Source organism: Ischnura elegans, chromosome 6, assembly GCF_921293095.1.
Source record: "Ischnura elegans chromosome 6, ioIscEleg1.1, whole genome shotgun sequence".
Taxonomy (NCBI): Eukaryota; Metazoa; Arthropoda; class Insecta; order Odonata; family Coenagrionidae; genus Ischnura; species Ischnura elegans.
In genome coordinates, this window is record NC_060251.1 from 81161086 (window position 1) to 81185617 (window position 24532).

The 24532-nt window shown below is 38.2% G+C and overlaps 1 protein-coding gene across 3 annotated transcripts in view; it reads right to left on the minus strand.

Annotated features, from left to right (window-relative positions):
- The window catches only part of LOC124161063 (extensin), a 178719-nt gene that overhangs the window by 63060 nt on the left and 91127 nt on the right, over positions 1-24532 (minus strand). The gene's annotated exons all lie outside the window — the stretch shown is intronic.

The following is a 24532-nucleotide window of genomic DNA, read 5'->3' on the forward strand; positions in this document are numbered from 1 at the left end:
TTAATTACTTTACTTGATAAGAGTGACCATATTTTAAGATGGAGTCATCTCAGTTAAAACGTAAAGTGTGACTACCCCGTTGTATGAAGACTATTTAGTAGGTACAGATTGCTTTTATGGCTCTCTGTCGTGTTCTGATGACTCTCGAAGATATACTGGCCCAGACAGTGGCGAGGCACTCGCATTACGATCGGTGAGTTGGAGAGGATTTTTCTGCCGTGTATGCCCGAACAGGTTGCCTGTTCCCCCCGCAAGTGGAGAGCATCGCTCACTTAAAGTTCCCACAGAACTCACTGGCCACGGCGCAACGGTGCTTCGAAGCATTTATCATCCCCTTCGAAGTGCTGCTCTTTGGTGGGTCGGACGGAACTCTACGTCGAGGATGCTCTTTTGAGTCCATACGAAGGAATACTTCCTTTCGATAATAGACAACTTGGGAACGTTCGATCCTGCAATCCATTCAGGCGATATGTTGAACGAATGTGAAATGTGCTCCGCCTCTTAACAGGAGAATCCTCTCTAAACGTTTTGACCAGGATAGGATCAGTTGAGCTGAGGAAAAGAAGATCGACGGATAGCGATAAGAGGAGGCAATACTCGTGTTTCACCGATCGTACTTTTTCTTTTTCCGTGAAGTATTACGTGTAAAACTAAACTTATCCAGTGGAAATTTTCTGAATGCCGAGAGTAAGACCTTTATCAACACTCTATTGTATCACAAATATGAAATGATTATTATGTTCTTTAATTACAGGCCAAATATTTTGCATTTAATTCTTCGAGGCATACACTACATGATAATAATCAACGTTATTTTGTTTGATCATAGTGGCCAAATTTAAAATGAAGTTTTCTCAGTTAAAACAAAAAGTGTGGCTATGCCATTGTGCGAAGTCATTGTGTTCTCGGATACATCTGAGAAATGAGGTAAAATTTCCAAATTTGAAATAGGCACGTGCGAATATTAAAAACAGTTTACTCAATATATACCGGGAAAATTTTAAGTTTATAGTTTAAATTGTAAACAAACTGATGGCCACGAAAAGAAGACTGATAGAGGAAGTTTGATGTGTCCTCATAAATTAGGGGCCAACATTGGGTCGCCAGGATAGGTAGTATTCCTTAGGAATTAGGAGCGAGACATTTTCATCTGGCTTATTTTGCAGATTCGAATACAAATAAATATGTCCAAAAATCAATTTCTTTGGGTCCGCTGGCCATCTTCACCCTTTACGACCCTTATAAATTAACGTATTGAAATGAATGGTAGTTACACTTCTCCACAGTGATATAATTGGTACGACACGTTTCGGCTCACAGATTCTGGTACATCTGGTACAAGACGAATTAAAGACGGCTGGTACGAATTAAATTGTTGTGGAAAAGTGCAACCATCTATCATTTCACTATGTCAAACTTCCATTATTTAACGTCTGAATCAGTTGAGCTTATTATAAATGAACGTTTTTGGAATCACAGTGTTTCACTGGCGTAAGTTTGAAAACAACAGGTCGGTTCTAATTTTACAAGAGAAGAAAATTTAGTTTTGTAGTATCTTAGCTACAATGGCCACAGGATCGACCAACGAATGAAGCATTAGATTATCTTCTATCCATAGGTTACGTACGTACGTATGGGCTAATACGGTTTACGTACTTATAGGTGTGTGTAAGTTATGTGAGCGTTGAAAATGAAGCGTGTTGTGAGATTTTAGTTGGTTTGGAACTCTACGAAAAATCGACAGCGACGATTTAATTTCACTTTTATTTAGCTTCTTTATTTACGTGTTCTACGATCTCCTTTTTACGTCGATGTGAATGATATTGAGAGAAATTCATTGGGTTAAATATTTTATTTTTTCATTTTATCAAAGGAGTGGACACGTTGAAGTAGCTGGAGGATGTAGAAGCTTCTGTGGGTCTGCGAAATTGCTCGATGTTTAAACGTCCGCTTGGCAGGCGGGGCTGAGAAATGGTTTCCGCGGGGTGTCGGAATGGATGCGCTTCCGTTGCTGTGCATACGATATGCGCCCCTCATCCTCTCGGCTCTCCACGGCTCAGAGTAAACATACGCTGTGGAGGGATAATCGGCTACCACGCAGGGGACCAAGATTGAAACGGAGAAATCTGAGACCGCGCGATGGGCCTGATTACCTGGCAACGATGGTTGAGTTTGCTATCTTCAGAGTTGGTAAAATTACTGAGAAAAAGTAACTGGGCTCAACTTCAGTTACTTCGTACAGAGACTAATCAATAACGAGTACAGATTACTGATTATTAAAAAGTAATCAGTAAAATTACACCAACATTTACAATTACTTCTTGTTAAGAATGATCGTAGGACTTACCAGCGTATAGAATCGTGGAAGGTTACTCGGGAATTCCACCGGGTCAGGTTCTCCAGCTCCATCTCGGCCGACGTTTCGATGTACGAGTTGTTCAGTCCAGTTCCGAGTCGTCATGCCCTGATTCTACTTCTACCGGGCCACTTCTACATTGAAACGTCGTCCGAGATGGAGTTGGAGAACCTGACTCGGTGGAATTCCCGAATAACCCTCTACTTCTTGTTAGATTGTCCACTCTAGAGACCACCTGGCAACTGTCAAATATTGCAGTAAAAATGCGGAATAATTGAGTCGTGGAAATTTTTAAGGTTGCAATTTCACTCACGATTCATACAATTATAACCGATGTAACAGCACAAGGAGGGTCATATTTTGTACTCATCATTAGCAGGCTACAGCATAAGAGTGGCTGAACCTTATCAAGCAAATTATGGTACTCTGGGACTCGAAGTTACTTATATAAAAGGTAAATCAGTGAAATCAGCAAAGTAATCGCCGATTACGAACACAACGATTACAACGAAAGTAACGATTCCTCTATTACTGTAAGGAGAAAATTACAAATAAAAATTACATTTCAGGGAGTGCATTTCCTCAGGGAGAGATGCATTTTATGGATGAAATTTTTTATTTAATAGTTGGTTGAGTCATCTTGGGGGCAATTAATGGACTGTTTAAAGTCTTATTGTGAACATAGAAGCGACACGTAAATTCATTTTGTTCCGATTTTGTCAAATTACTCGAGCAATAAGAAGCGAATACTAATTTTCTACTTTCCATTTTGGAGTCCAAACAGTTTTATATGTTTGAGCTTTAGCAGATGTCTAACGGTAATCAGAAGTGACGTAATATCCACTCGTTCGGTTATAAAATTTACGAGAGATAACGTCTACAAATATGGACTATAAAACCGATACAGAAGAAGGTATTCAATTACAGGTGAGAAGTCGAGAATTCCCTTTCGCAAGCACCTACGCGTTTCGCTTTTGCCTCTAATTCGATGCAAATGATACATTCATGTTAAGCGTTTGGCTCGGCTTGTAATTCGCGCGGCAGTGGTGCGTGGACGTCTTAAATGGTCACGAAGGAGCACGGGTACTCGCTCGCGTGGCTAAGAGAGGAGAGATTTCCGTGGCCGGACCCGCATAAGCATATGTGAAAGCTTCTCATTACAGGAGGCAGTGGCCGCATCGGTTTCCGTCAAATTTATCGTAAAATAATTCTTGGAGTATAGGTCAAATGTATAAGATGCAAAAAAGTTGCTAGCCAACGTTTCAGTTTATTTAAAACTATCATAAGGGCTATGAATGAAAACATGAGAACAATATAAAATACAATTTCATACAATATTTTTACATGAATAATGTTACGAAAGAGTTTTTTTTACAACATTATAATTTAAAAATGTATAAGAAGAGGATGCACAAAAAATTTTGACATAACTTAGCTTTGCACATATTTATTGATATTACGTTACTAAGCTATTACCAAACCAAGTTACCATTAATTTAGATTAATTAAATAACAATAAATTTTGCTAAGGTTTTCAATGTCTGTTTTTTTATTACAACTGTTAATTGATTGAGATATTTAAACCATTTCTTTGAAAAATCTTTTTCTCAAATTAACCTCATGATCTAAAATTTCGTTGTCAAAATCAAAAACATGGCCATTGCTTATGCTAAGGCTAGCAAGAGCGCACAGTCAAATTTATCTGATAGAGGATAAATGGGAGAGACACTTTACGCTCCGTTCATGTTTCCCAGCTATCATTGCCAATCGTAGAAATACACGGTTGATGATGCTAAACGTAAAAATTCACTTTGTGGTAATTCACACATATTGAGCGTCAAAGTGCTCCATCCGCTGTCATTCGAATGTTTTTTTCTGAAACAAATAGTCCTTAGCAGCCCTCATGTGTATAATCAATTTGTGACTTACTTGAGGAGCATCACTACGTTTTCTACTTTATTGCGATTAAGGAATAACAAAATCTATTTTTTAAGTAACTTCATAGGTACTGATGGATTTTTAAATATATGTGGGTACTTAGGTACATTCTTAGAATATTAATGGGTACTTGTATCGAGATTATGAAATCACATCTGCTCATAACTACGCAATGCAATTCATCTTTGTCTCGAATTTTCTAATTTGAATAATACTTTGTATCAGCTAATTATTGGCTAATTTTGTATTAATATTTATTGGCAGCTAGTATACTCAGCTTCGCTGAGAAAATAGGGCTGCAATATGCATTATTATGTGACAGTAAGACTGTAATCTTCTAGTATAATCAACTTCGCAGTAATCTGTGGACAGAAAAGGAAGTTTCATGTCGCATGTGCCCCGACGGCGAAAATTCTGATCAGTCAAGTGTTGAGAGCAGCAGTAAGAAGAATGAAAGAAAATGAACTAAAAGGATATGGTGAAAAAATAGCCGTATAACGTATCCTTTTTTTTAATATCAATTATTTTGTTAAGTTTCGCAATGTCTAATGACGTTGTACTAAAACCATTGCCATCATTTATTACATTACAAAAACGGTCGCGTCAGTACTTTCAAAAGAACAAACCTCAATTTCTCTTTACAATAAGATTGTTTCATATGTGTGGACATTTTGGACAGCTTAATTCCCAGGTATCGACATTCTGGATACAGATGTGTATATGTATTTACATAGGTATATATTTTTTCTTTATATTTTTCCTTTCTTTGTATTGACACTTATTAAACCTTATTGTTGTAATTTTTATACATATATTAATTAATTTCCTGCAATATAATATTAATTAAAAATATCACATGCGCCAGAAAGGCCCACGATAGTTAATGAATTGAATTGAAGTGACAATATGATTGGCTTCCAGTATCCTGGAAATTATTTTATTTTTCATAATGAAATTTCTCTCGCCTAAACGTGTGCCGCAATCACGGTGATTGACGCCGCGGTATCTCAAATACGACGGGGTGACCGAGAATGTACCGTGCTCGTGTGGGTTATGTAGCAGGTATCCTGTGTCGTAGTAGTTCGCGACGCAAGCTGTGATATGGAGAGATAAGGGAACACCTGTTGCTCGGTAACATTTTGAAAGTAGCCCAAGGGTCCCTTTAGCAAGGAAGAGTAGTCGCTTAAGTATACGAACGGATGGACAGGATGTCACTCAGAAGAGGATCGGAAGAGTATGGGAGGGCAGTATCCAGGGTCGTATTTAGATGAAAAGACGTCATAAGCTACACCCTTTCACCACATATTTAAGTTTGTAAATTATATGAGAGATAACAAAATACATAATTACTGTAATATATATCAATATGTTAAATGCGACATGTTATGATTGGTTCTAAACCATATAAACGATAAATAATAGTGCTCACTGTTTTCAGACTAGTTTAATTTTAACTTTTCTAACAATTGGAGAGTATGGATTATTGAATAAAAAGTATTGAGTTGAGTAACAAATGTGGTTGGCTTCCATTATCATTGAAATGATTATTTTATTTTTCATAAAACAATTTCTCTCGCTTTAATGTGTGCCATAATCACGGTGATTATCACCCCCCTCTTGGTTTTTAGGCTCTACGCTGAAGCCTAGTTATCCCAAAGGAAACTTCGGAATAACAGCAGTGTCTATTTGCTACTCGGCTTATATGTTTCAAATGATAGGAATACTTCGGTTAGACGATTCTGATAATATTTGGATGAACTTTTTCGAAACCAAATGGATTTTTAGTAAACCTTTTTTTCGCAATAATTTCTAGTCGCAAGTTATTTTGAAAATGAGCTATTATTAACGAAATTAGCGCTTGAGTGTAGATGCTTCATTAACTCAGTAGTCAGTAACAGAGCATCGAGTAATTCTCGCAAAAGAGCGAGATAAGCTAGTCAGTGTTATCTATTATGGCATATGCTGAATTTTCTTCTCGGTTTGCTCGCATGAGAAATTACATAGTTGTTACCTGCTTATCTGCACACACGGTGTACATACGACATGACAGAATCTGTGCGGTATTATGCTTCCATATCTGACTATATCAAACCGTCAGTTACGCCGATGTGTACCTGTCCATACAAATTAGGGATACTTAGCTCAGCAATCAGTTTTTTCATGATTTAGAAGTTATGCAGTTAACCCAAATCGAACTAATTTAATTATATCCTCATTATCATCCTCATTATCATATCCATCCTGGGAAGGGAGGCATGAAGCGAGAATTAGTCGGGAAGGAGTCTTTAAAAACCGTGTTAAGGCCGTTTAACACGAGGCATGTAATTTTACAATCTGAAGGTGCAGTCAAATTGCGTCGTGGAAAGCGGTGAATTGCTAGAACACATGCGAGAATGCGTGAACGTGAGATGGCAAAATAGCCCCCGTTCTAATTTCGTTCATGCATTCGCGCAATTCCACGCCATTTTAGAAATTAATTCAGTTTTAACCTGCGCAATTCCTTTCCCCGTGTAAAACGAACCATTAGAGGGTATAGTCAGCAAAATGAGGGTGGGAAAGTAAGGGAATCGCGGATGGAATGAAAGGGTGCAAGTCTTATTGTCAATGCAAGGGAAATTTCATGGAGAGAAGAAGCAGGCCGGGGTAATCCTCAAAAAGCTCCATTTGAACCAACCTCAATCGGGAGGATACTTTAAAAGAATATTCTGCGTGGAATTTGAAGGCGTAAGTTGGACTTAGACTTAGGAAGGGCGACACTGAAGGTGATTCGCACAACGGTCCAGCCAAACCTACCTCAATCGGTAGTATGCATTTTTAGCAATGATTTTTACCAGATTACTCCGTTTACAGTCCTTTCGGCAGCTCTCAGGGAAAATAGTGGTGTCAAAAGAATTTTATTGTATTTTTTATTTGGTAATTTTTATTTCATTGTAATTCTAATTACAGCTTTTTAAAAATCGAAAGTTTTTGGAGGGGGGAGGCGTATATTTGAATATCAAGCGTGGATTAATTGTGTGGGGTATGTACCTAAAATTTTAGAAACTAAGCACTGCCGATAGCTACAACTTTTCCCTCACTAGCCAAACTGCTATATCTTTCGTGGCTACGTACAACGGTTTGCCGACCGACTGACCGACCAGCGTCTGCGAGCTCAAGAAATGCAAACATTCGGCTTCATTAAACCAGCGCTGTCATTCAAGTGTAGAAGTCATCCTTCAAAGGTAGGCGCTAAATGCCTGACGCCGACCTGGGGAGGAGCTGAGGAATATTTCTTGCGCTGTGTTGCCGCAGTTCCTTCAGATGAGCGGTGAAACCACTTCTGTGGACGGATGATCACCCTATGATCATGCACGCTGGTGCCAACATCATTAAATAGATATGCAAATACGCCACATGGCGACTCAACCCGAAGATTGGTTTAAGTAGCTAAGAGGAGAGCTCGCCAAAAAATAAGCCACAGGCGAATTTCACGTATTCAACGTAGGGAGAAAATATTTTTCCCTAGGCCTTTTTATCCGTTTATGATAGGGACCATGACCTTCCAGTAGCGGAGACAGGGAAACACTCGTTATAAATGGAAATTGACTCGCAGACCTATTAGCTATTCAACTTATTTAACATCATCATTATTTTAGCTAATTCATACTAAAATTTTTTGGAGCTTAGTCGCCAATATGTTTCATCATTTAACTGTAGCTCAATGAGTGGCATTCTGAAGGCTATGGACAACAGGATGATAGTTTGTTTCCGAAATTTAAGTTTCTATAAGTATATAATAGTAAGAATTCTACATCTACAAAATACCCCACAATCCACCTAAAAGGCGTGTGAGAGGGGGTGTTTGGACACCAGCCGTTTACACATAAAAACGAAGTGCTCTAACGAAGTTAGGGCTAGCATTTATTTAATTCCTTCATGGTTCGGGGGAAAAACGAATTCCCATATCTATCCGTTCGGCGAAACATCTCTCTTAATTTATCGCTTCTATCGGACCTGGAAATATAGTGGGGCTCTAATATTATGTTCTCCATGTCGCTCTTAAAGATATCCATTCTCAATTGTTCAAGCAATCTAAGCCTAACGCGCAGCCTCCGAGTCTCCAGCGGCTCCCAGCCTAATTTGTTCAAAATCTGGGTAACGCTGTCTGTACGCCCGTAGCAGTTTTTGACGAACAGCGCAGCCTTCCTTTGTAGTTCATTCAGTTCGCGGATTAAGTCTTTCTGAGCCGGATCCCACATCCTCGCTGCATATTCAAGGTGCGGTCGGACATTGTGCATGTAGACAAATAACCATTATGTATTTATCACACAATTTCTATCTATCTTTGCTCTTTGTATTCTATTTCAATGTTATCTGCCTCAAGTTAGAGAGAAAAGCGACATGTCCATACCCATTTTGTCATATCATACCTTTTGCTGCCCAAAAGTATCGCGTAAACATGACTACGTAGGGGCGCAATCACGCGGACTGTTTCAAATTTGTATTTAGCGCATCAAAGCTGAAATTCCGCGAGGAAAAAAAACTTCTTCAACTTGACCGGGATTCTCCCATCCGCATAGGAGTGCTTGGGGAGTCAGCGAATCGGCAATGGAATAACATTGACGGGCACTTAATGCCAAAACAAACTCTTCCGGAGGGACGATGCTTCGTAATTTTAGATCCCCTGCTAATCACAGCTCAAGCAACACCGCCGATGCTCGAAAATGATTATGCAAATTCCTCAGGCGTGGACTGCAACACGGGCCGCAGGATTCGCAGCGCTTCTCGCGTGGAGATGAAATCACCGTACGTTGCTGAACAAGGACGGTTCTTTGCCTTTGAGGAGTAGTCCCGCATTCCTCGGAGTCTTGGGTGCCGCTCGGAGAGTCGTTGACTGATAGTCTGGGGTTAAGGGCGTCACTTGTTACGAATGATTCTTCATTGCACAGCCATAAAGGTCTCTCAGACGGGTAGTAGCGATGGGGACATTTCGTAGGAAAGTCGAGGGAAGCATTCTGTGGAAGCGATCCGGTGTTTGCGCAAGCTAAGGAAATAAAAAGGAGAAAAAAACGAGTTTTTGGAGATTTTTCTTATTTTATATTGACTTTTTTTTGGCGAAACTTACTTCGCATGCTCGTTCATTCGCTTACTTCGCTCGCTCGACATTCATGTATTCATTAATTTTGTATATAGATAAGGACTATCGTAAGGGAATATTAAAATTAAGGGAGTTTTAATGCAATTCCCTCGAAGTAGAAAAATGAAAGCAAAACTTCTTCAAACCGCAAGTTATCGCTATCTTCTATTAACGTTCCATGTATTTTTGTACTTCGAGTATTTCGTGGTAATCGCATAAAAAATTCCCAATTTTCAATGTTCTTTTTATAATATTTATCCATGCGTAAAAAATGTACACATCGGCTAGAATATAAGTGTCGTATCGAACAATACGAAGTAAGTTTCACCGAAGCATAAAACCTATGGTAAAATAAAATATACGGAACTACTCTCCGAGTTATTACAAAGTTCTAGCTATAAGTAAAGCAAAATACGATAATTAAAAATAAGTCACATCATCATGAGCCGCGAAAGCTTAAATCAAGAAAATACGATAATACAGTAAAAATGTCACTGCGGTACACGCAAAAAAGGACAAATTGTCAATGGAAAAATGTACCTATCCTTCGAAGAATCTGCTTTGCTATCTAGCCTAAATGTGAGTATTTCTGAATTTAAGAAAAAAAATCTTGTGAATGCGAAAAATATTTACGGAAGATGAAATTTTTTTAATTGAATCGCAGTCAGGCTTGCTCCGCACGTGTCAAGTATTGAATATTACTCTGCGTACACTTGTATTATGATCCGCCTTTTGAACCTCCGGTCGCGTGTGTTTGGAGTAAAAAAAATGCAAACCAATTCTTTTCCGCAAGTGACCGCATTCACTTCCTTCAGGATTGTCATTCAGAAGTATATTTTACAGGTGTTTATTTTCACGCGTCTAACATAAGAGGGTTAAATACCCCAGCAAACGTTGTGTACCCATTTTTTATTGATGATCTTGCCCGTCATACCGTAATTTAAAGGGTCTCGTGAAAGTGATAAAAAATATTTTCTTGCTGTATTTTCTGGAAATTGCAACTGGGAGTATGATTTTTTATGCAGGCTCTCATAGAAAGTAGTAGCTGGAAAAAGTGATAATGAAAAAATAACACGATTAAGTGATATGCTTTGTCTTCAGTCTGATGCTGCCTTAAACCTTGATGATATCGCCCACGATGAAAATTTTTTAATAGCGCATGTGAGGATTGCGTATATGACTGGAATGGCGCAGACGCGTACTTACTTCCTCGAAGGAAAAAAAAGCGAACAAACATTTTCTGGTACAATTTTTTTACTATAAAATTTACTCCTACTGGCGATATAAAAATAATTTTTTAACAACAAGAAGGTAGAGTTAAGTCATTTTGCAGGGGAGCCGATAATTAAGCTCCACCTCGACTGAATTGGAATAATGGAGGGGAATGAATGATATCTCTCGCTTCTACGTACCCCAATGGGCTCGTTGTTCAGTATGATTCGAATTCGCAATTCATGAGAATTATTTTGGCTAAGTTTATAATAGCATAATAATTGCAAGAGTTACCGTCCACTTTTATGAGTTGCTGACGTCATTAGATTTCAGATACATTAACTCGTTCCTGGAGAATTACTTACTAACAACAAGGAAAGGATTTACTCAACAGAACGCGAAAGGCAACAGACTACATAAAACTAAATACACTACGCCTCGGAGCAGGGGAGAGGCGGTTTCGCGCTCGACAGGACTTGGTAGCGTTATGAAATTTTCAGCCAAAGTGTGACGGGCTCGCGAATTAGGTGATGAATCGAGGAACGGAAAATATCAATCTCTTTGTCACGAATATTACTAAAGAGGAACCACAAGTCGGCCTCTAAAATTGTAGTCACACACCGCGCATTTAAATGGGTTTACAAAAGTCGCCACTCGCGTCGCTGACGGACAAAGTGATCCGAGTTTCATGGGGAAATAAGGAATAATTAGGGGAATTACACAATTTATACGCATTTATATTTACACAAAAATAATATATAACATTTACATCAAATTCATTAGTTTTCAATGCTATTCCTCGCAACGATAAACGTTATAATGAAAAAAATTGTAAAAAAGTAGACCGCATTGCAGTCATCACCGCGCCGCGGACATTTTTGAAATCCGATTAAAATGCGACCGAAGTGGCAACCGAAATTCTGTGGGATGGAATTGGGCCTCCTCTATGCAACCCTCTGGCTCTTTATATTTAAACTCGCTATCGGTAAAAAAAAAATATTTTTACTGGACGGGCGAGTAATCGCTTAGCATAGCACGTGCCTTGAGGCAGATTTCATTCCTCCAGTGGGAGGGCCGACGCGGTCTACCCTCACTCACTCACTCACCGGCCGATGGAAGAGGAGATGCAGAGAAAAAAGGCATCCTTGTTAGCGAAAAAAAATAAGAAAAATCACGGGTAGCCCCCTCGAGGGAGTGCGGCCGTCCTCAGTCCAAGTTCACTGGCACAAGAATCGCCATAGCCTTGGACGGACGGGGGAGGAGAACTGCCGCAGATGGAGGAGAAAGGCCGTGGAGTTCATGCCGGTGAGTGCCCCCACCCGGCAAGCGTAGCTGAAAACGAGCTCGAGAAAAAAGACCGCTGTATCGAAAAAATAGTGAAGAATGACATTAAATCCTTCATAAAAACTTAGCATCACATCCTTGAGAGGTGCATAAAAAATTAAAGCATATTGGACGCCATGTACCTTTCTTCTGATTATTATTACTATTTAGTATTTCACCGATATAGGTAGGTCTCCATGGAGTACTTAAGGAACATTCTGGAAGCCTTTCTTTCCCTCATACACTTCCCTCTTCAATTTACAATAAGACCTACTCCCTTTCAATCTATCTAAAAATCCTGTTCTCTCCCTTCCCTTCCCTCGTTTACCAAACATTCTACCCTCTAACACCGTTTTCAACATCACCTCCCCGCTAAGTACTTCCTCCATCCGTATCTCTTGTCTCTTCCGTATCTCATCTAAAAGCTGCCTCTCCTCACCCATCATGTGTAGCACTTCGCCGTTCCTCCTCCTCCCCGACCATTTCACCTACTCCATTCTTCACCATTAAATCCTTTATAAAAAATAGCCTCTTAACTTTGAGACGCCTCTTAATAATAAATGAAGCGTACTGGAGGCTATGTAACCCTCCTCTGATAATAAACAACAAAATTCCCCCGATTTTTGCGTATCAGGGTATCTAGATTACTGATGGGCTGATTCCGTGGATAGTTCAGCGCTGCGATCCTTAACCTTTATATTTGTTCATGTTTGTTGGCTTTTGCTTATTGAGTCGCAACATGAAGTCTATTCCGTTTGCCTCAAATAGACATTTTCTCCATTAAAATTTAAAATCCACGACGATGAAGAGGTAGCATGAAATGAAAGAAATCAATTTTTAAGTTATTAATTTTCTAATCTCTTCAAATGTCGACTGTAGTATCGTGTAACTAAGTATTTGAATACATAATATGTGCAACTTAATGCAAAAAAATGGATTACATCTCGTGTCTGTGATAAAAATAAAGTATTAGGCTCCTATTAATATGGTTTTGAAGTGAGCTAGAGCTCGCCTTTAAGTTTCGGCCATTTGCGTACGATATAATTTATTCTTCACGCTCGGAATTACCCTTATACTTTCAAGTAATCCATGTTTATTATTACTAAAATATTCTACGGATCGAGGTATGTTTCCATGGACTCCTCAAGAAGCATTTTGGCTATCTCCCCTTCCTTAATGTTCGTCCACCTTCAATTCACAATAATGCCTATACCCTTTCATTCTATCTACCTATCTAAATCCCATTCTCTTCCTTACCTTTCCTCGTTTCCCCAACATTTATACTCTAACACTTCACAACAATCCATGTTTAACGCAATATATTTATTGAGAATTTTTAAATAGTGCTTATGCTGTCATCATCTTTTGGCCACAGCGCAATGACGCGAAATCGAGCGTTCTCTTTGTACTTGCTCTAAGCTTTCACGTAAACCGCAGGATTGTGCGTACACAGTCTTGGACTTCTGACGAGCGAACGGATCGATGAAATGAGTTGATATTTTGGAGTCACGTATATTGCACGTCATCGGTTCATCGTCTTCTGCGTGCCGTTATCGTCGGGTAGGTGGGTACTTGCGGCGGTTTCGAGCATGTCAAATATTGAATTTACCTCCGCGCATCCTCATGTTCCGATCCGGTTTTTAAACCTCAGGTCGCGTGAGTCCGGTGTAAAAAGTACTCGAGCCAATTCCTTTCCGAATGTGACCGCAGTCACGTCCGTCAGTACTGTGATACAGAGGAGAGGTATGATCCAGGTGTTAACTTGCAGGCTGCCAAGTAGGTTACTTATCCTAGGAAGTGCTGGTTTTCTTATTTTTTCTTGGTTAGTCCATCACAGCTTGATTTCAAATCTTTCGAAATTTAACTATTCTTATTAGTTTGAGTCTAAATTCCTCTTAAATGCATTTGCAAAATCTAGATTATAACGAAAGGCTGGGTTAATGAAATCTCTACAGCTATTTCCCGTGCTAATAACATCATCCTCGTATTATAATAAATATTAATAAGCTCATCATTCTCAGAAATGTTATTCCTCCTACCCAATTGCAAGAAGCAAAATATATCCAATAAATAGGTTTCGCTATAGAAACATTCCATTTATCTCGTAAGTTCCTTCCGGGAAATGCTGCTTACAAGATAGATAAAAGAAGCTGTGAAAATCTTCAATCAAAAAATAACATTCCTTTGCTAATAGAAAACTGGTAAGCGATGAAAGATCTAAGAAGCGCATTAAAGCATTGGTTATTAAAGTATTTGATGAAATATAGGCTGTGGTTAGTGCCGTTCACATACCTACCTACGATGATTATTAATCTCATTAAATTGAGCACAACTGGATGAAGGCTGAATACATTATTTTTATTCCTTTTTACTCAAGAGATTTTGACTTCAGCCTTTTATAACTCAATAAGTAGTCAGTTAGGGGACACAGCTTCATTTTAATTAATGATTCATCTCAACATTCTATAGAAAGTGCTAATTTTTCATTTAATTTCAAAGAGAGATGCCATGAAAAGCCCAATCTTTTAAATATGACATTCGATTGAGCACAACGACTTTTTTTTATATTTACGAATTACGAATTGAAATTTAATTCGCGTTTCGGTGGTACCTTCTTACGGACTAACATGTTTTTCCCCTCATTTATTTTCGAATAGACAGCTTCCCTCGCAGAAAACGTGCGGTCTGAGGCAGCCAAACAAGTGGGTCTTTTCCTCTCGGCTGGCTCCCTCAGTTACGCCGGGGCTTCCCGAAGCATCCCCGCTCAAATTTCTCGACGGACGGATCGCATAATACATTCGATACACAAGCGGTAAGGGCGTAATCTCAGTTCAAAATCTCTTGAGCGTTCTCTCAATTTAGTCCTATTTTTCGAGGTAAATATGCCTCTCGAAACCTCTTATTTTCCCGTAATCTGTTTCATCCAATTGCCAATGGAGCGTCATAGCCTTCTCAGCCCTAGGACATATCTACCGTTATTTTTTTATCTGAATTTCATGTTTTCTAGTTAATTAGTCATTAACAAACAACATTAGCGATTTCTGTTATTCTGTATGATGCTGTCCAGCAGCGTAACTATGGGGGGAATAAGGGGATTCTATCCACCTATCCACCCCCCCCCCACAAAGCCTCAGAGAAATTGAAAAAAAAATATTTAAACATATTGTCTAGTTTTGACTTATAACGACTGCATTTGCTTAAATTTAAATATTTAGTGCCAAAATGATGTAAAATGTATTTTCAGGCATGTTATTTTTAAAAAATTTGCCTTTGACACCAACGCCCCACCCCCATCATTACCCCAGGCCATCCCATCCCCCCCAAAGCATATTCCTAGTTACGCCACTGATGCTGTCATCCGTCAGGAAGCACTCAACTAGTAGCAATAACGACAATTCACCTAGCCAAGCGGTAAAAAATCAAACGCCGTTGTATTATATAAAATACGCCTGGACCGATGACAATTAGAGACTTCAAACAGTCTGAGGCTGTACCCGATACGTCCGATATGTAAAATTAAAATTTTAGGCCACGCAATTTTATGCGTATAAGTCCTTTGTATCTTGATCAAACTGACTGTGTGCGTATACTCATTTTGTGAAAGGTAATTTTAGAGATTTTTTGCTCTTATTTGACTTCACTGAGACAATGGTGTGCCTTGTCCCCCATCATTTTTAATGTTCATATTGAGAAAGCTGTCAATAAAATCAAAGAGGAGGCTTCAGGTGTCAATATCCACGGAGAAAGAATGAGAATGCTGCAGTTTGCAGACGAAATAGCAGTTATTGCCGAGACAGAGAACGATTCGAAGAATACTCTGATAAATATACGAATGACAGTGGCCAACCATGTCATATCAACGAAAATAAAACGAAGATATTGAAGCAACAAAGGAGAGGATACTGGGGATAACATTTAATTAGGTCAATGAAAGCTTGAATGGGTCGAAGAATTTTTCTACATGAGAAATCGAAAAACCAGCGAAGAACGAAGCAGGAGAGAAATAGTCGATAGAATAGCACTGGCAAAGGGGGCATTCTAAAATTAGGAAGAATCTTCTCACTTCAATTAAATTCCTGAGCTACTTTCGTGAAATTTCTTCTATTTTATATGATCCCTTCCCTTCGAATCACCACAAGTGGGAAACATTAGTCGAAGAAAACAAGATAGGATATTTTTCACAAATTTTACTTTATGCGTTTCAACCGCTAGGTCGTCGTTAGGTACACACAGGTAGGTTTCAACCACTAGGTCATTGATGATGACCTAGTGGTTGAAACACATGAAGTAAAAATTGTGGAAAAAGTGCTATCTTGTACTCTTCAAACAATATTTATTCTTTCCACAGCATCCCACCTGTCTCAGTCAATTTTAAGTGGAAAAAGTTTTGTAAAGGAAAAAGGAGACAAAGTAGGCAAGGGATCTTCAACCTTTTTTAATGCAAGGGCCAAACATCGATTTCACATCGTCCGGGGGGCCGTAATGCTAACGTCACTTTACCACCACATCAATGAAATTAAAAAAAGCTTACAATTTCAAAGTGCAATAGTTCAATAATTCAACGGGATTTTTGACATCGTTTATTTTTGACGAGTGTGTCGATATTTGGTTCAGAACACAATATTTTCTTTAGCCTCTAGGGGCCGAAATAAATTAGCCTGCGAGCCGCGGGTTGAAGACCCTTGGGGTAGACAATTACTAATGTGACGTCCTGATCGCGCAAGGGAAAGCAAACTCCCCTCTTGGAACAAGGTCTTCGAAAATGAGACGGTGCGTTTGCGTCGTCCTTGATCGGTTCGTGATGTAGCTCGCAGATGGCGCCAGACTCGATTGCGTCCGTGTGGAAGGAGGGCGATGGTGAACGTAGGGTGGGGGTAAGATGGTCAATCTCCCTCCCAACCGAGAACTATTTGTGTCTCGTGATGTACGATGGGCTGCTGTGACGGCTGCAACGATACGCGTCGAGTTATTTGGGTACACATCGATTCATTGTCCCATCGCTGTCTATTGATGAAACACAAGTTATGTGCGTTTATTTACCGAAACCAATAATCGGGCTTAACATAAAAGAAAAGGAAACGAAGATATAAAAGAAGCAATAGAGAGGAGACTGTGAATGAAAGTTAAGATAGCGAAAGCTTGAATCGGTGAAAGAGTTTGGCTACCAAGGAAGCCGAATGAGCTGCGATGCAAGTTATATTTCTATCCTTTATGCTAACCTATTATCTGGGCTTAGCTCTTTCGAGTCCTCAGAATTTTTAATATTCCTGGACTTGAAAGAATCAGGCGTCACCAGATGGAATTGCATTCACAGTCAAACGTGAAATATATCATCCTCGCCCATTTACTGGTGTGCCCAAAATAAAATATTTTTTTCTTTCGCATTAAATATGTAATAGCAGTGATAGCAATACAAGGATATTACCTCGACGTACCACACTTTCAGTCGATTGCATAGGCAAATTGCGATTCAAATCAAAATATGTTAGTTAAATAAAAATGGACCTTTATTCTGCACTAACGACTGGAAAGAGTGTTGATTTGAAAATAAAATCTTTGACTAAGCTCTATGCTATCCTAGTTTTTCTTAGAAGCATTGATGAGTAAAAGTAATGCCTAAATAATATCGTCCATGAGATTCATTAAGTATTAACGATGGACGGCCTAGTCTCCAACCTCCATAAGGGGATGTAAGTCCCCCATCATATGCTTTCATTAGAATTGCGTTTTCTCGGAAACGAGGAATAAGATTAAAGTCATGCATTCGTATAAGGCAGTCGTCATGTGCCGAAAAAAGAACAAATCCCGAGAAGACCTCTGACACCTTCAAAGCGGTCTCCCAGTCCTCGGAATCCACACGCGTCAGGATGTCCTTCTGTTCTTCGATACGCCCACTCAGCCCATTCATGGACCGAGCGCCAGCACATTACCTCACTCCTTAGATAGTTTCCAACGGACGACCTTTCGTGACGCAACAAGCTTCTCTTTTCATGTTGCTCCGACAGTTTCTGAGGGGAATGCAAAAGCAAAAGCATGGGTTTATCGCTTTGATGGTCTCATCATGCGCTCATAGGAAAGTTGAAACCTAAATAAACAAGATAATTTAATAAACTGCAAATTAAAACTACATCAATACCAATATAAATAGCTCCCATCTTAAACCGCATTGAGTTTTTTTTCGTCTCACTTTTACTCATATTTGGCTTTTATTTCAATGAACTGAAAAAATACTTTTATCATCAGAATCGATCATTCGGGAGATAAAGGTGCTTTTTTTCAGTTCATTGAAATAAAAACCAAAATATTACGTGTTCGAATAAAATAATAAATCTCAATGATCATTCTCACCAATGAAATGATCGAGTTTGCGAGGTCTTCAATTAGTTTTTCCGCGAAAATTTGACGTCTCCATTACGATAAAACAAAATTAGTAACTCAAGAATGTCAATTAATCTATTCTTTATTACTAAGGTATACGTAATATCTTTTTTAGTGGACAGTCACCAAATAAAGAGGCAGTATATAACATCCTATCAAGAGCATATCTTTAAAAGGTTTCAACGATCGAACAGAGGATAAAAATTTGCTATTAGTCGTATTTCGGAACACTGAGCATCTTTTCCACAATTTAATCGCTATAGAGCGATCTAAAAGCGCTATAATTCGCATTTATCTAACATCTGCGGCATCTGGGCGCAAATGTAAAGGATTTCCTGCGTTAAGTGTGGGGCGATATTCGTAATGACATTTCGAAACACGTGACCTCCTTTCCGCCCTGTTTTTATTTCATTATGCTGGCGCACGTCCACCTAAGTTGAGGAGTACTTTCTTTTAATCCTATGAACCCTCACTCTAAGATATATCTATTTTAATAGTCGACTGATATATTTTTAATGAACCAAAAGACAGCCGATACAGTCATATTAAATTTTGGCACATTTAATCAAAAAGTAAAGTTCCCTTCACATAGTCGTTTGCACGACATTGTTTGCATTTTTGGTACCTTGGTACTATTATCTCAATATTTATAGTATTAGTAATGCTGAAATAAGTACCTAATTACTATGGAAACGAATATTTTATGTTCTCTGTGGGAGAGTCGACAAAGACAAAATATGAGATGGATTGTAATTTCTCAGTAATTAAAGGTAACGGCTATCCTTTCTTGTATTATTTATTTAATATATGATACTGTTTTTTTCAGAAGGAATACTTTATGGAATTTTAAGCAAGCTATTTTTTTCATGTATTATTTGCCTTTCCTTGTATTATTTATTTAATATATGACACTGTTATTTTCAGAAGGGAATATTTTTTTGAATTTTAGGCAAGCTTTTTTTTTTCATGTTTATTTGAAGCTGATCATTAAAGCTGGTTGTAATCTAATCAAAACGATTACTTTATAGTTGTTCTGGCGGTACGTAGATGACTTCAGTGGCAATTGTTAAGAATAAAAAATATTGCCGGTGTTTCTCTACGGTTTCAAGTGAGCTACCCTTGCTCAAGATATTTCGTTTGCCCATATGTTAAAGGGATTCCATGTCTTGCTTTCTTCAGGAACTCATTTATTTATCTTTATCTAACCAGCTAATTTTTAGGATGCCTTTAATTGTCGACGAAAATTAAAATGATATGCAAAATATTGTGAATACAAGTTTAAATCGTACTTAAAACGAAAAAAATGACCTCGTGAAGCACTTCATAACCTTAAATTACACTATTTTCCATGGAAATCAGTGCATCTTATTTATAGGCAATGACTATTTCTACTTATTTAAGTGATAAAAGTAAGTTTAGGGCCATTCTGTATTTGTTTTAGAGTCGTGTAGAATTAACCGTGTGTCACAAATGTCCATGAGCAGTCATCTCTTGTTTTCTCAAACCGAATTCTTCGAAACGATAGCGTAATGCATTTCAATTACGTAATCCTCTTAATCTCACTCCTACGTGAGCTGGACGAAACGTACAAGGTCATTCGCTTGGCGACGAACTAAAGCGCAGCGCCGTGCCGCACACCGTCTCTTAAAGGCATTTTAAATCTAGCGCAATTCTCTTACTGCATGGCAATTCGGAGGACCTAAGTTAATTCCAGCGTCATTATATGAATGTTTAATTTAATTCAGATTATTTAAATGTCTTCGATTGATTTCTGCTCATCGTTTACTAATAAAAATAAAATGCTAATGTTTTCAAATAAGTTTTTGAATGAATCGATGATATTACCAAGAGAAATTTTGTAAGGATGATGATAATGCAGTAATTTCTCCAAAAAAATAAATTTATTTTCATTGATAAAATTTGGATACCAGCAACGGATGGTTAAGGAAGAACAATGGATCTTGACTAGAATAAAAACTTGCTTCAAGGATTTAAAGTGGAATTTTATCTCATAAATATTTGGAGTTAATTACCATTCATCTTTCAAAAACAATCCTTAACAAATGACCTATATTCAGAAACTCAGGCAGGAAAGGATTAGGTTTTTGTCGGCTAATAAGAGATCAATAGTGCATCGTATGATCCACACGAGACCCAGCTGAGAGGTTACATTCTCTAAAGGGGCAAAGAAAAAAATAGGCGATACGGAAGGAAACTAACTATAGTTTTGAAATTAGGATGCCTGTATTGTCCTTAAACAACTCAAAAATCTAAATCAACAGAAATCGTGTTATAAATTGCTCCCTATTGTAAAGGCCTGGTTACACGGTACATCAACACATAAAAGTTTATCTACGTTGGCGTGAATGATTTTGGTGGACCGGAACGGAACATGTAGGAATGGATAAATCATTAGAACAAGTTCTATTTTCTCTTCATGCATTCGCACAAGTTGGGTGGTTACACGGTGCATTTTGGCGTTCATTCTCATGCTCATACATTTAGACATTAAACCGTACGTGTTAATGCATCGTGTAACTCACCTCAATAACCTGCCTCAATAAACGTGCTCTGTTTCTGAGCTTTATTTGTAGCAACTAAATAAGATAAAGAGATTCCCATTTCCCTGGCTTAGAAAACTAGTTGAACAATCAACTTGTCAAGAGAATACACGTTATAGGTTGTTTTTTTCAATTGATAAAATCATGACAAGTAGTGCGCGAAATATTTTTCTCGAACGTAAATATTTCCGTTTTACAGATGGCATACTTTCGACCATACATACGACTATCATAAAAACTTCGGGTATCAATCTATCTTTATTTGTCATCAATCTCTATAGAATGAAAATCTGGGGGAGCAAAAAGTTCTTTGGTTTTGACCTCAATGACGAAGAGCTCCCCGGGGTTGGTGCAGAATAAATATCTCAGCAAACAGTTTCTTCCATTATTTTGGCTGTAGGTTTGGAATTTTCAATCATCCTCCGGAAATACCTGCACAGAATATTCTTTTAAACCGAACCCGTGTGTCTACTATCCTGAACTAACCTATGATGAAGAATACTTTCATACTATATGATTTCCATTATCTTCTTATTTTCATTTCTCTAATACTACATATAGTTATATTCTAGGGATGAAAATGTCATTCTTTGACAATAAGTCATATCATTCTCAAAACGACGCATTCGTTTCGACGACCTTAAAAGGACTAAACATAAATCAGATCGTCTGCTGTGTTGATAATGGTGGCGTCCGCATTTTCAAGGCTATGTTTACGATCTGGTGTTTTCATCTTATTTTTATTTCCGAGAAATTTATTTCCCTGACGTAATCAGCGATTTCCGACAAAAATTCTGCCGAAGCGTTTTTCGAGGAATAAATAATATGAAAAAAAAGTTGCTATAACATTTTGATATGAACCAGTTTAGTTTATTACTTTAAAACATCAGACCTTCATACGATTGTAAATTTTACATAATCTCTAATATATACTGGGTGAATACTCTCGTGAGTTGTGAAATAAAAATCATTAAATAAAGCCTAACCGGTTTCCACACATCTGTATGTGGCTAAACAACTTATTTCCCGATAAATAACAACCCATTCATGATATTTTTTCACTACCGACTATCGTCCTTTAAATATATGCTGACGATTCCTCGCGAAAAGGTATCTCCTTCCTTGCAATATTTTGTTATTAACGATTTTAAAGAACTAGTGAATGAGAGCCACATAAAATTAAAAAATTTAAAATTAATTAATAACTCAGGCATTAAAAAATAACTCAGGATCGCTGTCTGACATCACTGTACGTAGACTCATAATTTTATGAAGTCATAATTGTGTTAAGGTATCGTGAGTAAAAGAAAAAAAAATAATTGAAGAGCAAATAGTTGTGGGTCGAAATTTCTGGATGGTACAGTTATTTATGACTTTGAATAATTTGGCTTGAAGCCATACTTGTTTATGAATGTACCATTATTCCAGTTTTAATTGTACAAAAGCTAATATGGAAGACCTAATTCGTTTTATTAATAAACACATTTTGACTAAAACAAATTATTCTTAACTCACTTTAGTGTATAAATAACCTGAAAAGGTTATGAGAAATGTTAGAGTTTGCCCGTTGACGATACAGCAACATCACTTCGCTTCATTCCGGCGCGCCAATTTTTACGAAATTTGTTCAACTTTGAAGGCACGTAGTTTGCTTGCTTAACTGGCGGACGAGATGGGCTTTGCATTATGGTCTTTTTCCGATAAAAGGTGATCAAATAAAAAGTGATAGAAACCTGTTCCCATTGCTCGGAAAAATATTGAATTCGGAAGGTCGGAGAAAACTCGAGCGAGTAGTCCCCTCAAGGTCGACCGTGATGGTGAATTCCCACTCCTTTTCTGGACCACCCATCATCGCTCATGTTTCGTATTTTTTGCTCCCTCCCTTTCGCTCACCTCGGCGCCCTCGGCTTTGGAGACTCATCAGCTGCCGGAATCGCATTTTTTTGTGCTCGTAAGAGCGTCTGTCTCCTAATGGGATTCCGAGCAAGGATGCGGACTAAGTGGTTTCCGGATTTAGCTGCAAATGTAAGGAACGAGTTTTTATTTAAATCAATCAATCAATTGATGTATAAATGAAATACTCGTGTCTAAAGTTTCGATGTAGGCTCCCACGGAGATTTAGTTGTGTTGAGTAGGCGAAATATTGTCTCCTACCGAGACATTGTCTCGTATCGAGACCTACCATAAGCGATAATCTATACACCTTGACGATTCCAAAATGATGACGTAAGTTTAAATGCGATCAGATAATAATTTTATTCATATTATAATCAATCATGGGAGAAATAATATCTCAGTCCCATTGAAAATCTTTCCAACTGGAAAGTTGGCGAAATATTGTCCAGAAAAATAGATAAACTTGGAAGAAAATACGGAATCACTGCCTATACTTGTGTCTCAATTGATTTGAAATCGACTTAGCATTGTTTCAATAAAAATATTACAGATGAGCTACTGGTTAAGAAAGGCTCAATTATTAGCCTGCATAGTGAGTTACATTATATTTAAAAATTATTTGTGAATAAAAAACTAGACTCAGCAAATATTAAGCATCACAAAAGATGTCATAGAAGTAGAGGGTACAGCTTCGATAAATTTATAGTAGGCTCTTACTAGCAGCATTTCGTTCATAGAAATGCCGACCTATCGATTTTGGATGCTAGAATTTCAATAGATGTTTGTATGGCCGCAGAATTTCTTACTCGATATGAAAAATCGATTCAAACATCAATTTAAATTCAGAGAAATGAGGAGAGTTGTGGCATAATGGTTAGTCGGGTGAAGCGCTTGACCACTGATCTATGGTCCTAGTTCATTTACTGGTTAGCTTTAATGTAGGACCACAAGATGTCGCCCATACGTTGAAATTAGTTAGTTACAAAACGCAGTGGATTCAAACGTATTTTTTTTTTTCAATTAATTCAATCATGGTTGACGCAAGAAAAAAAGAGATTCTGTGAATGGAAAGGCTGTCATCATGTACAGTTATTGTGTGCCTACAGTTGAAATCGATCGATTCGGCTTTCTCCTGTTGAAAATTAATGCTGAAATGAAGGCATAATAAACTTGTACATTTACACAGACTTTTTATTTGGTACGACCCGTTTCAACGCTAAGGCGTCATTCTCGAACCTGTGAAAATTTACAAATGTTTTATATCTTCACTCACAAGCTTTCGGTTTTGCCTCTCACTATATCTCTCGCTCGCACTTACTTGGGTGAAGATCCACAGTTTTTTTCGCGAACAGACGATGCTCTCTACAGTCTACCACTCGTCTACTCATGAAGAACGCTATACTGCCGCAGAGAAAGAGGAAAAAATCTTACGGCCGCTTGGCGTTCGTTGAACCGCTCTTCGGTTTTTCGCTTTGGCGTTCACACACCGGAATTTTCTCGTAGCGTGCCGAATCAAAGAAAAAGCATATGCAATTCATAACGTGAGGATTAATTGAACCTCGTACGTGAGTGTGGCGGGCGCATCTCGCTGCTAATCGTGTTAGTAGTGTCATGACAGTGGAGAAGTTATTGCGAATGCAATGGCTCAAAAAAATAATAGACGCACTTCATTTGAAGCCTGAGTTTTTATGTTTCGCCGAAGGCCGCAGCGGATTACCGAGAGGGAAATATTCAGGAATGGGCAACTTATAA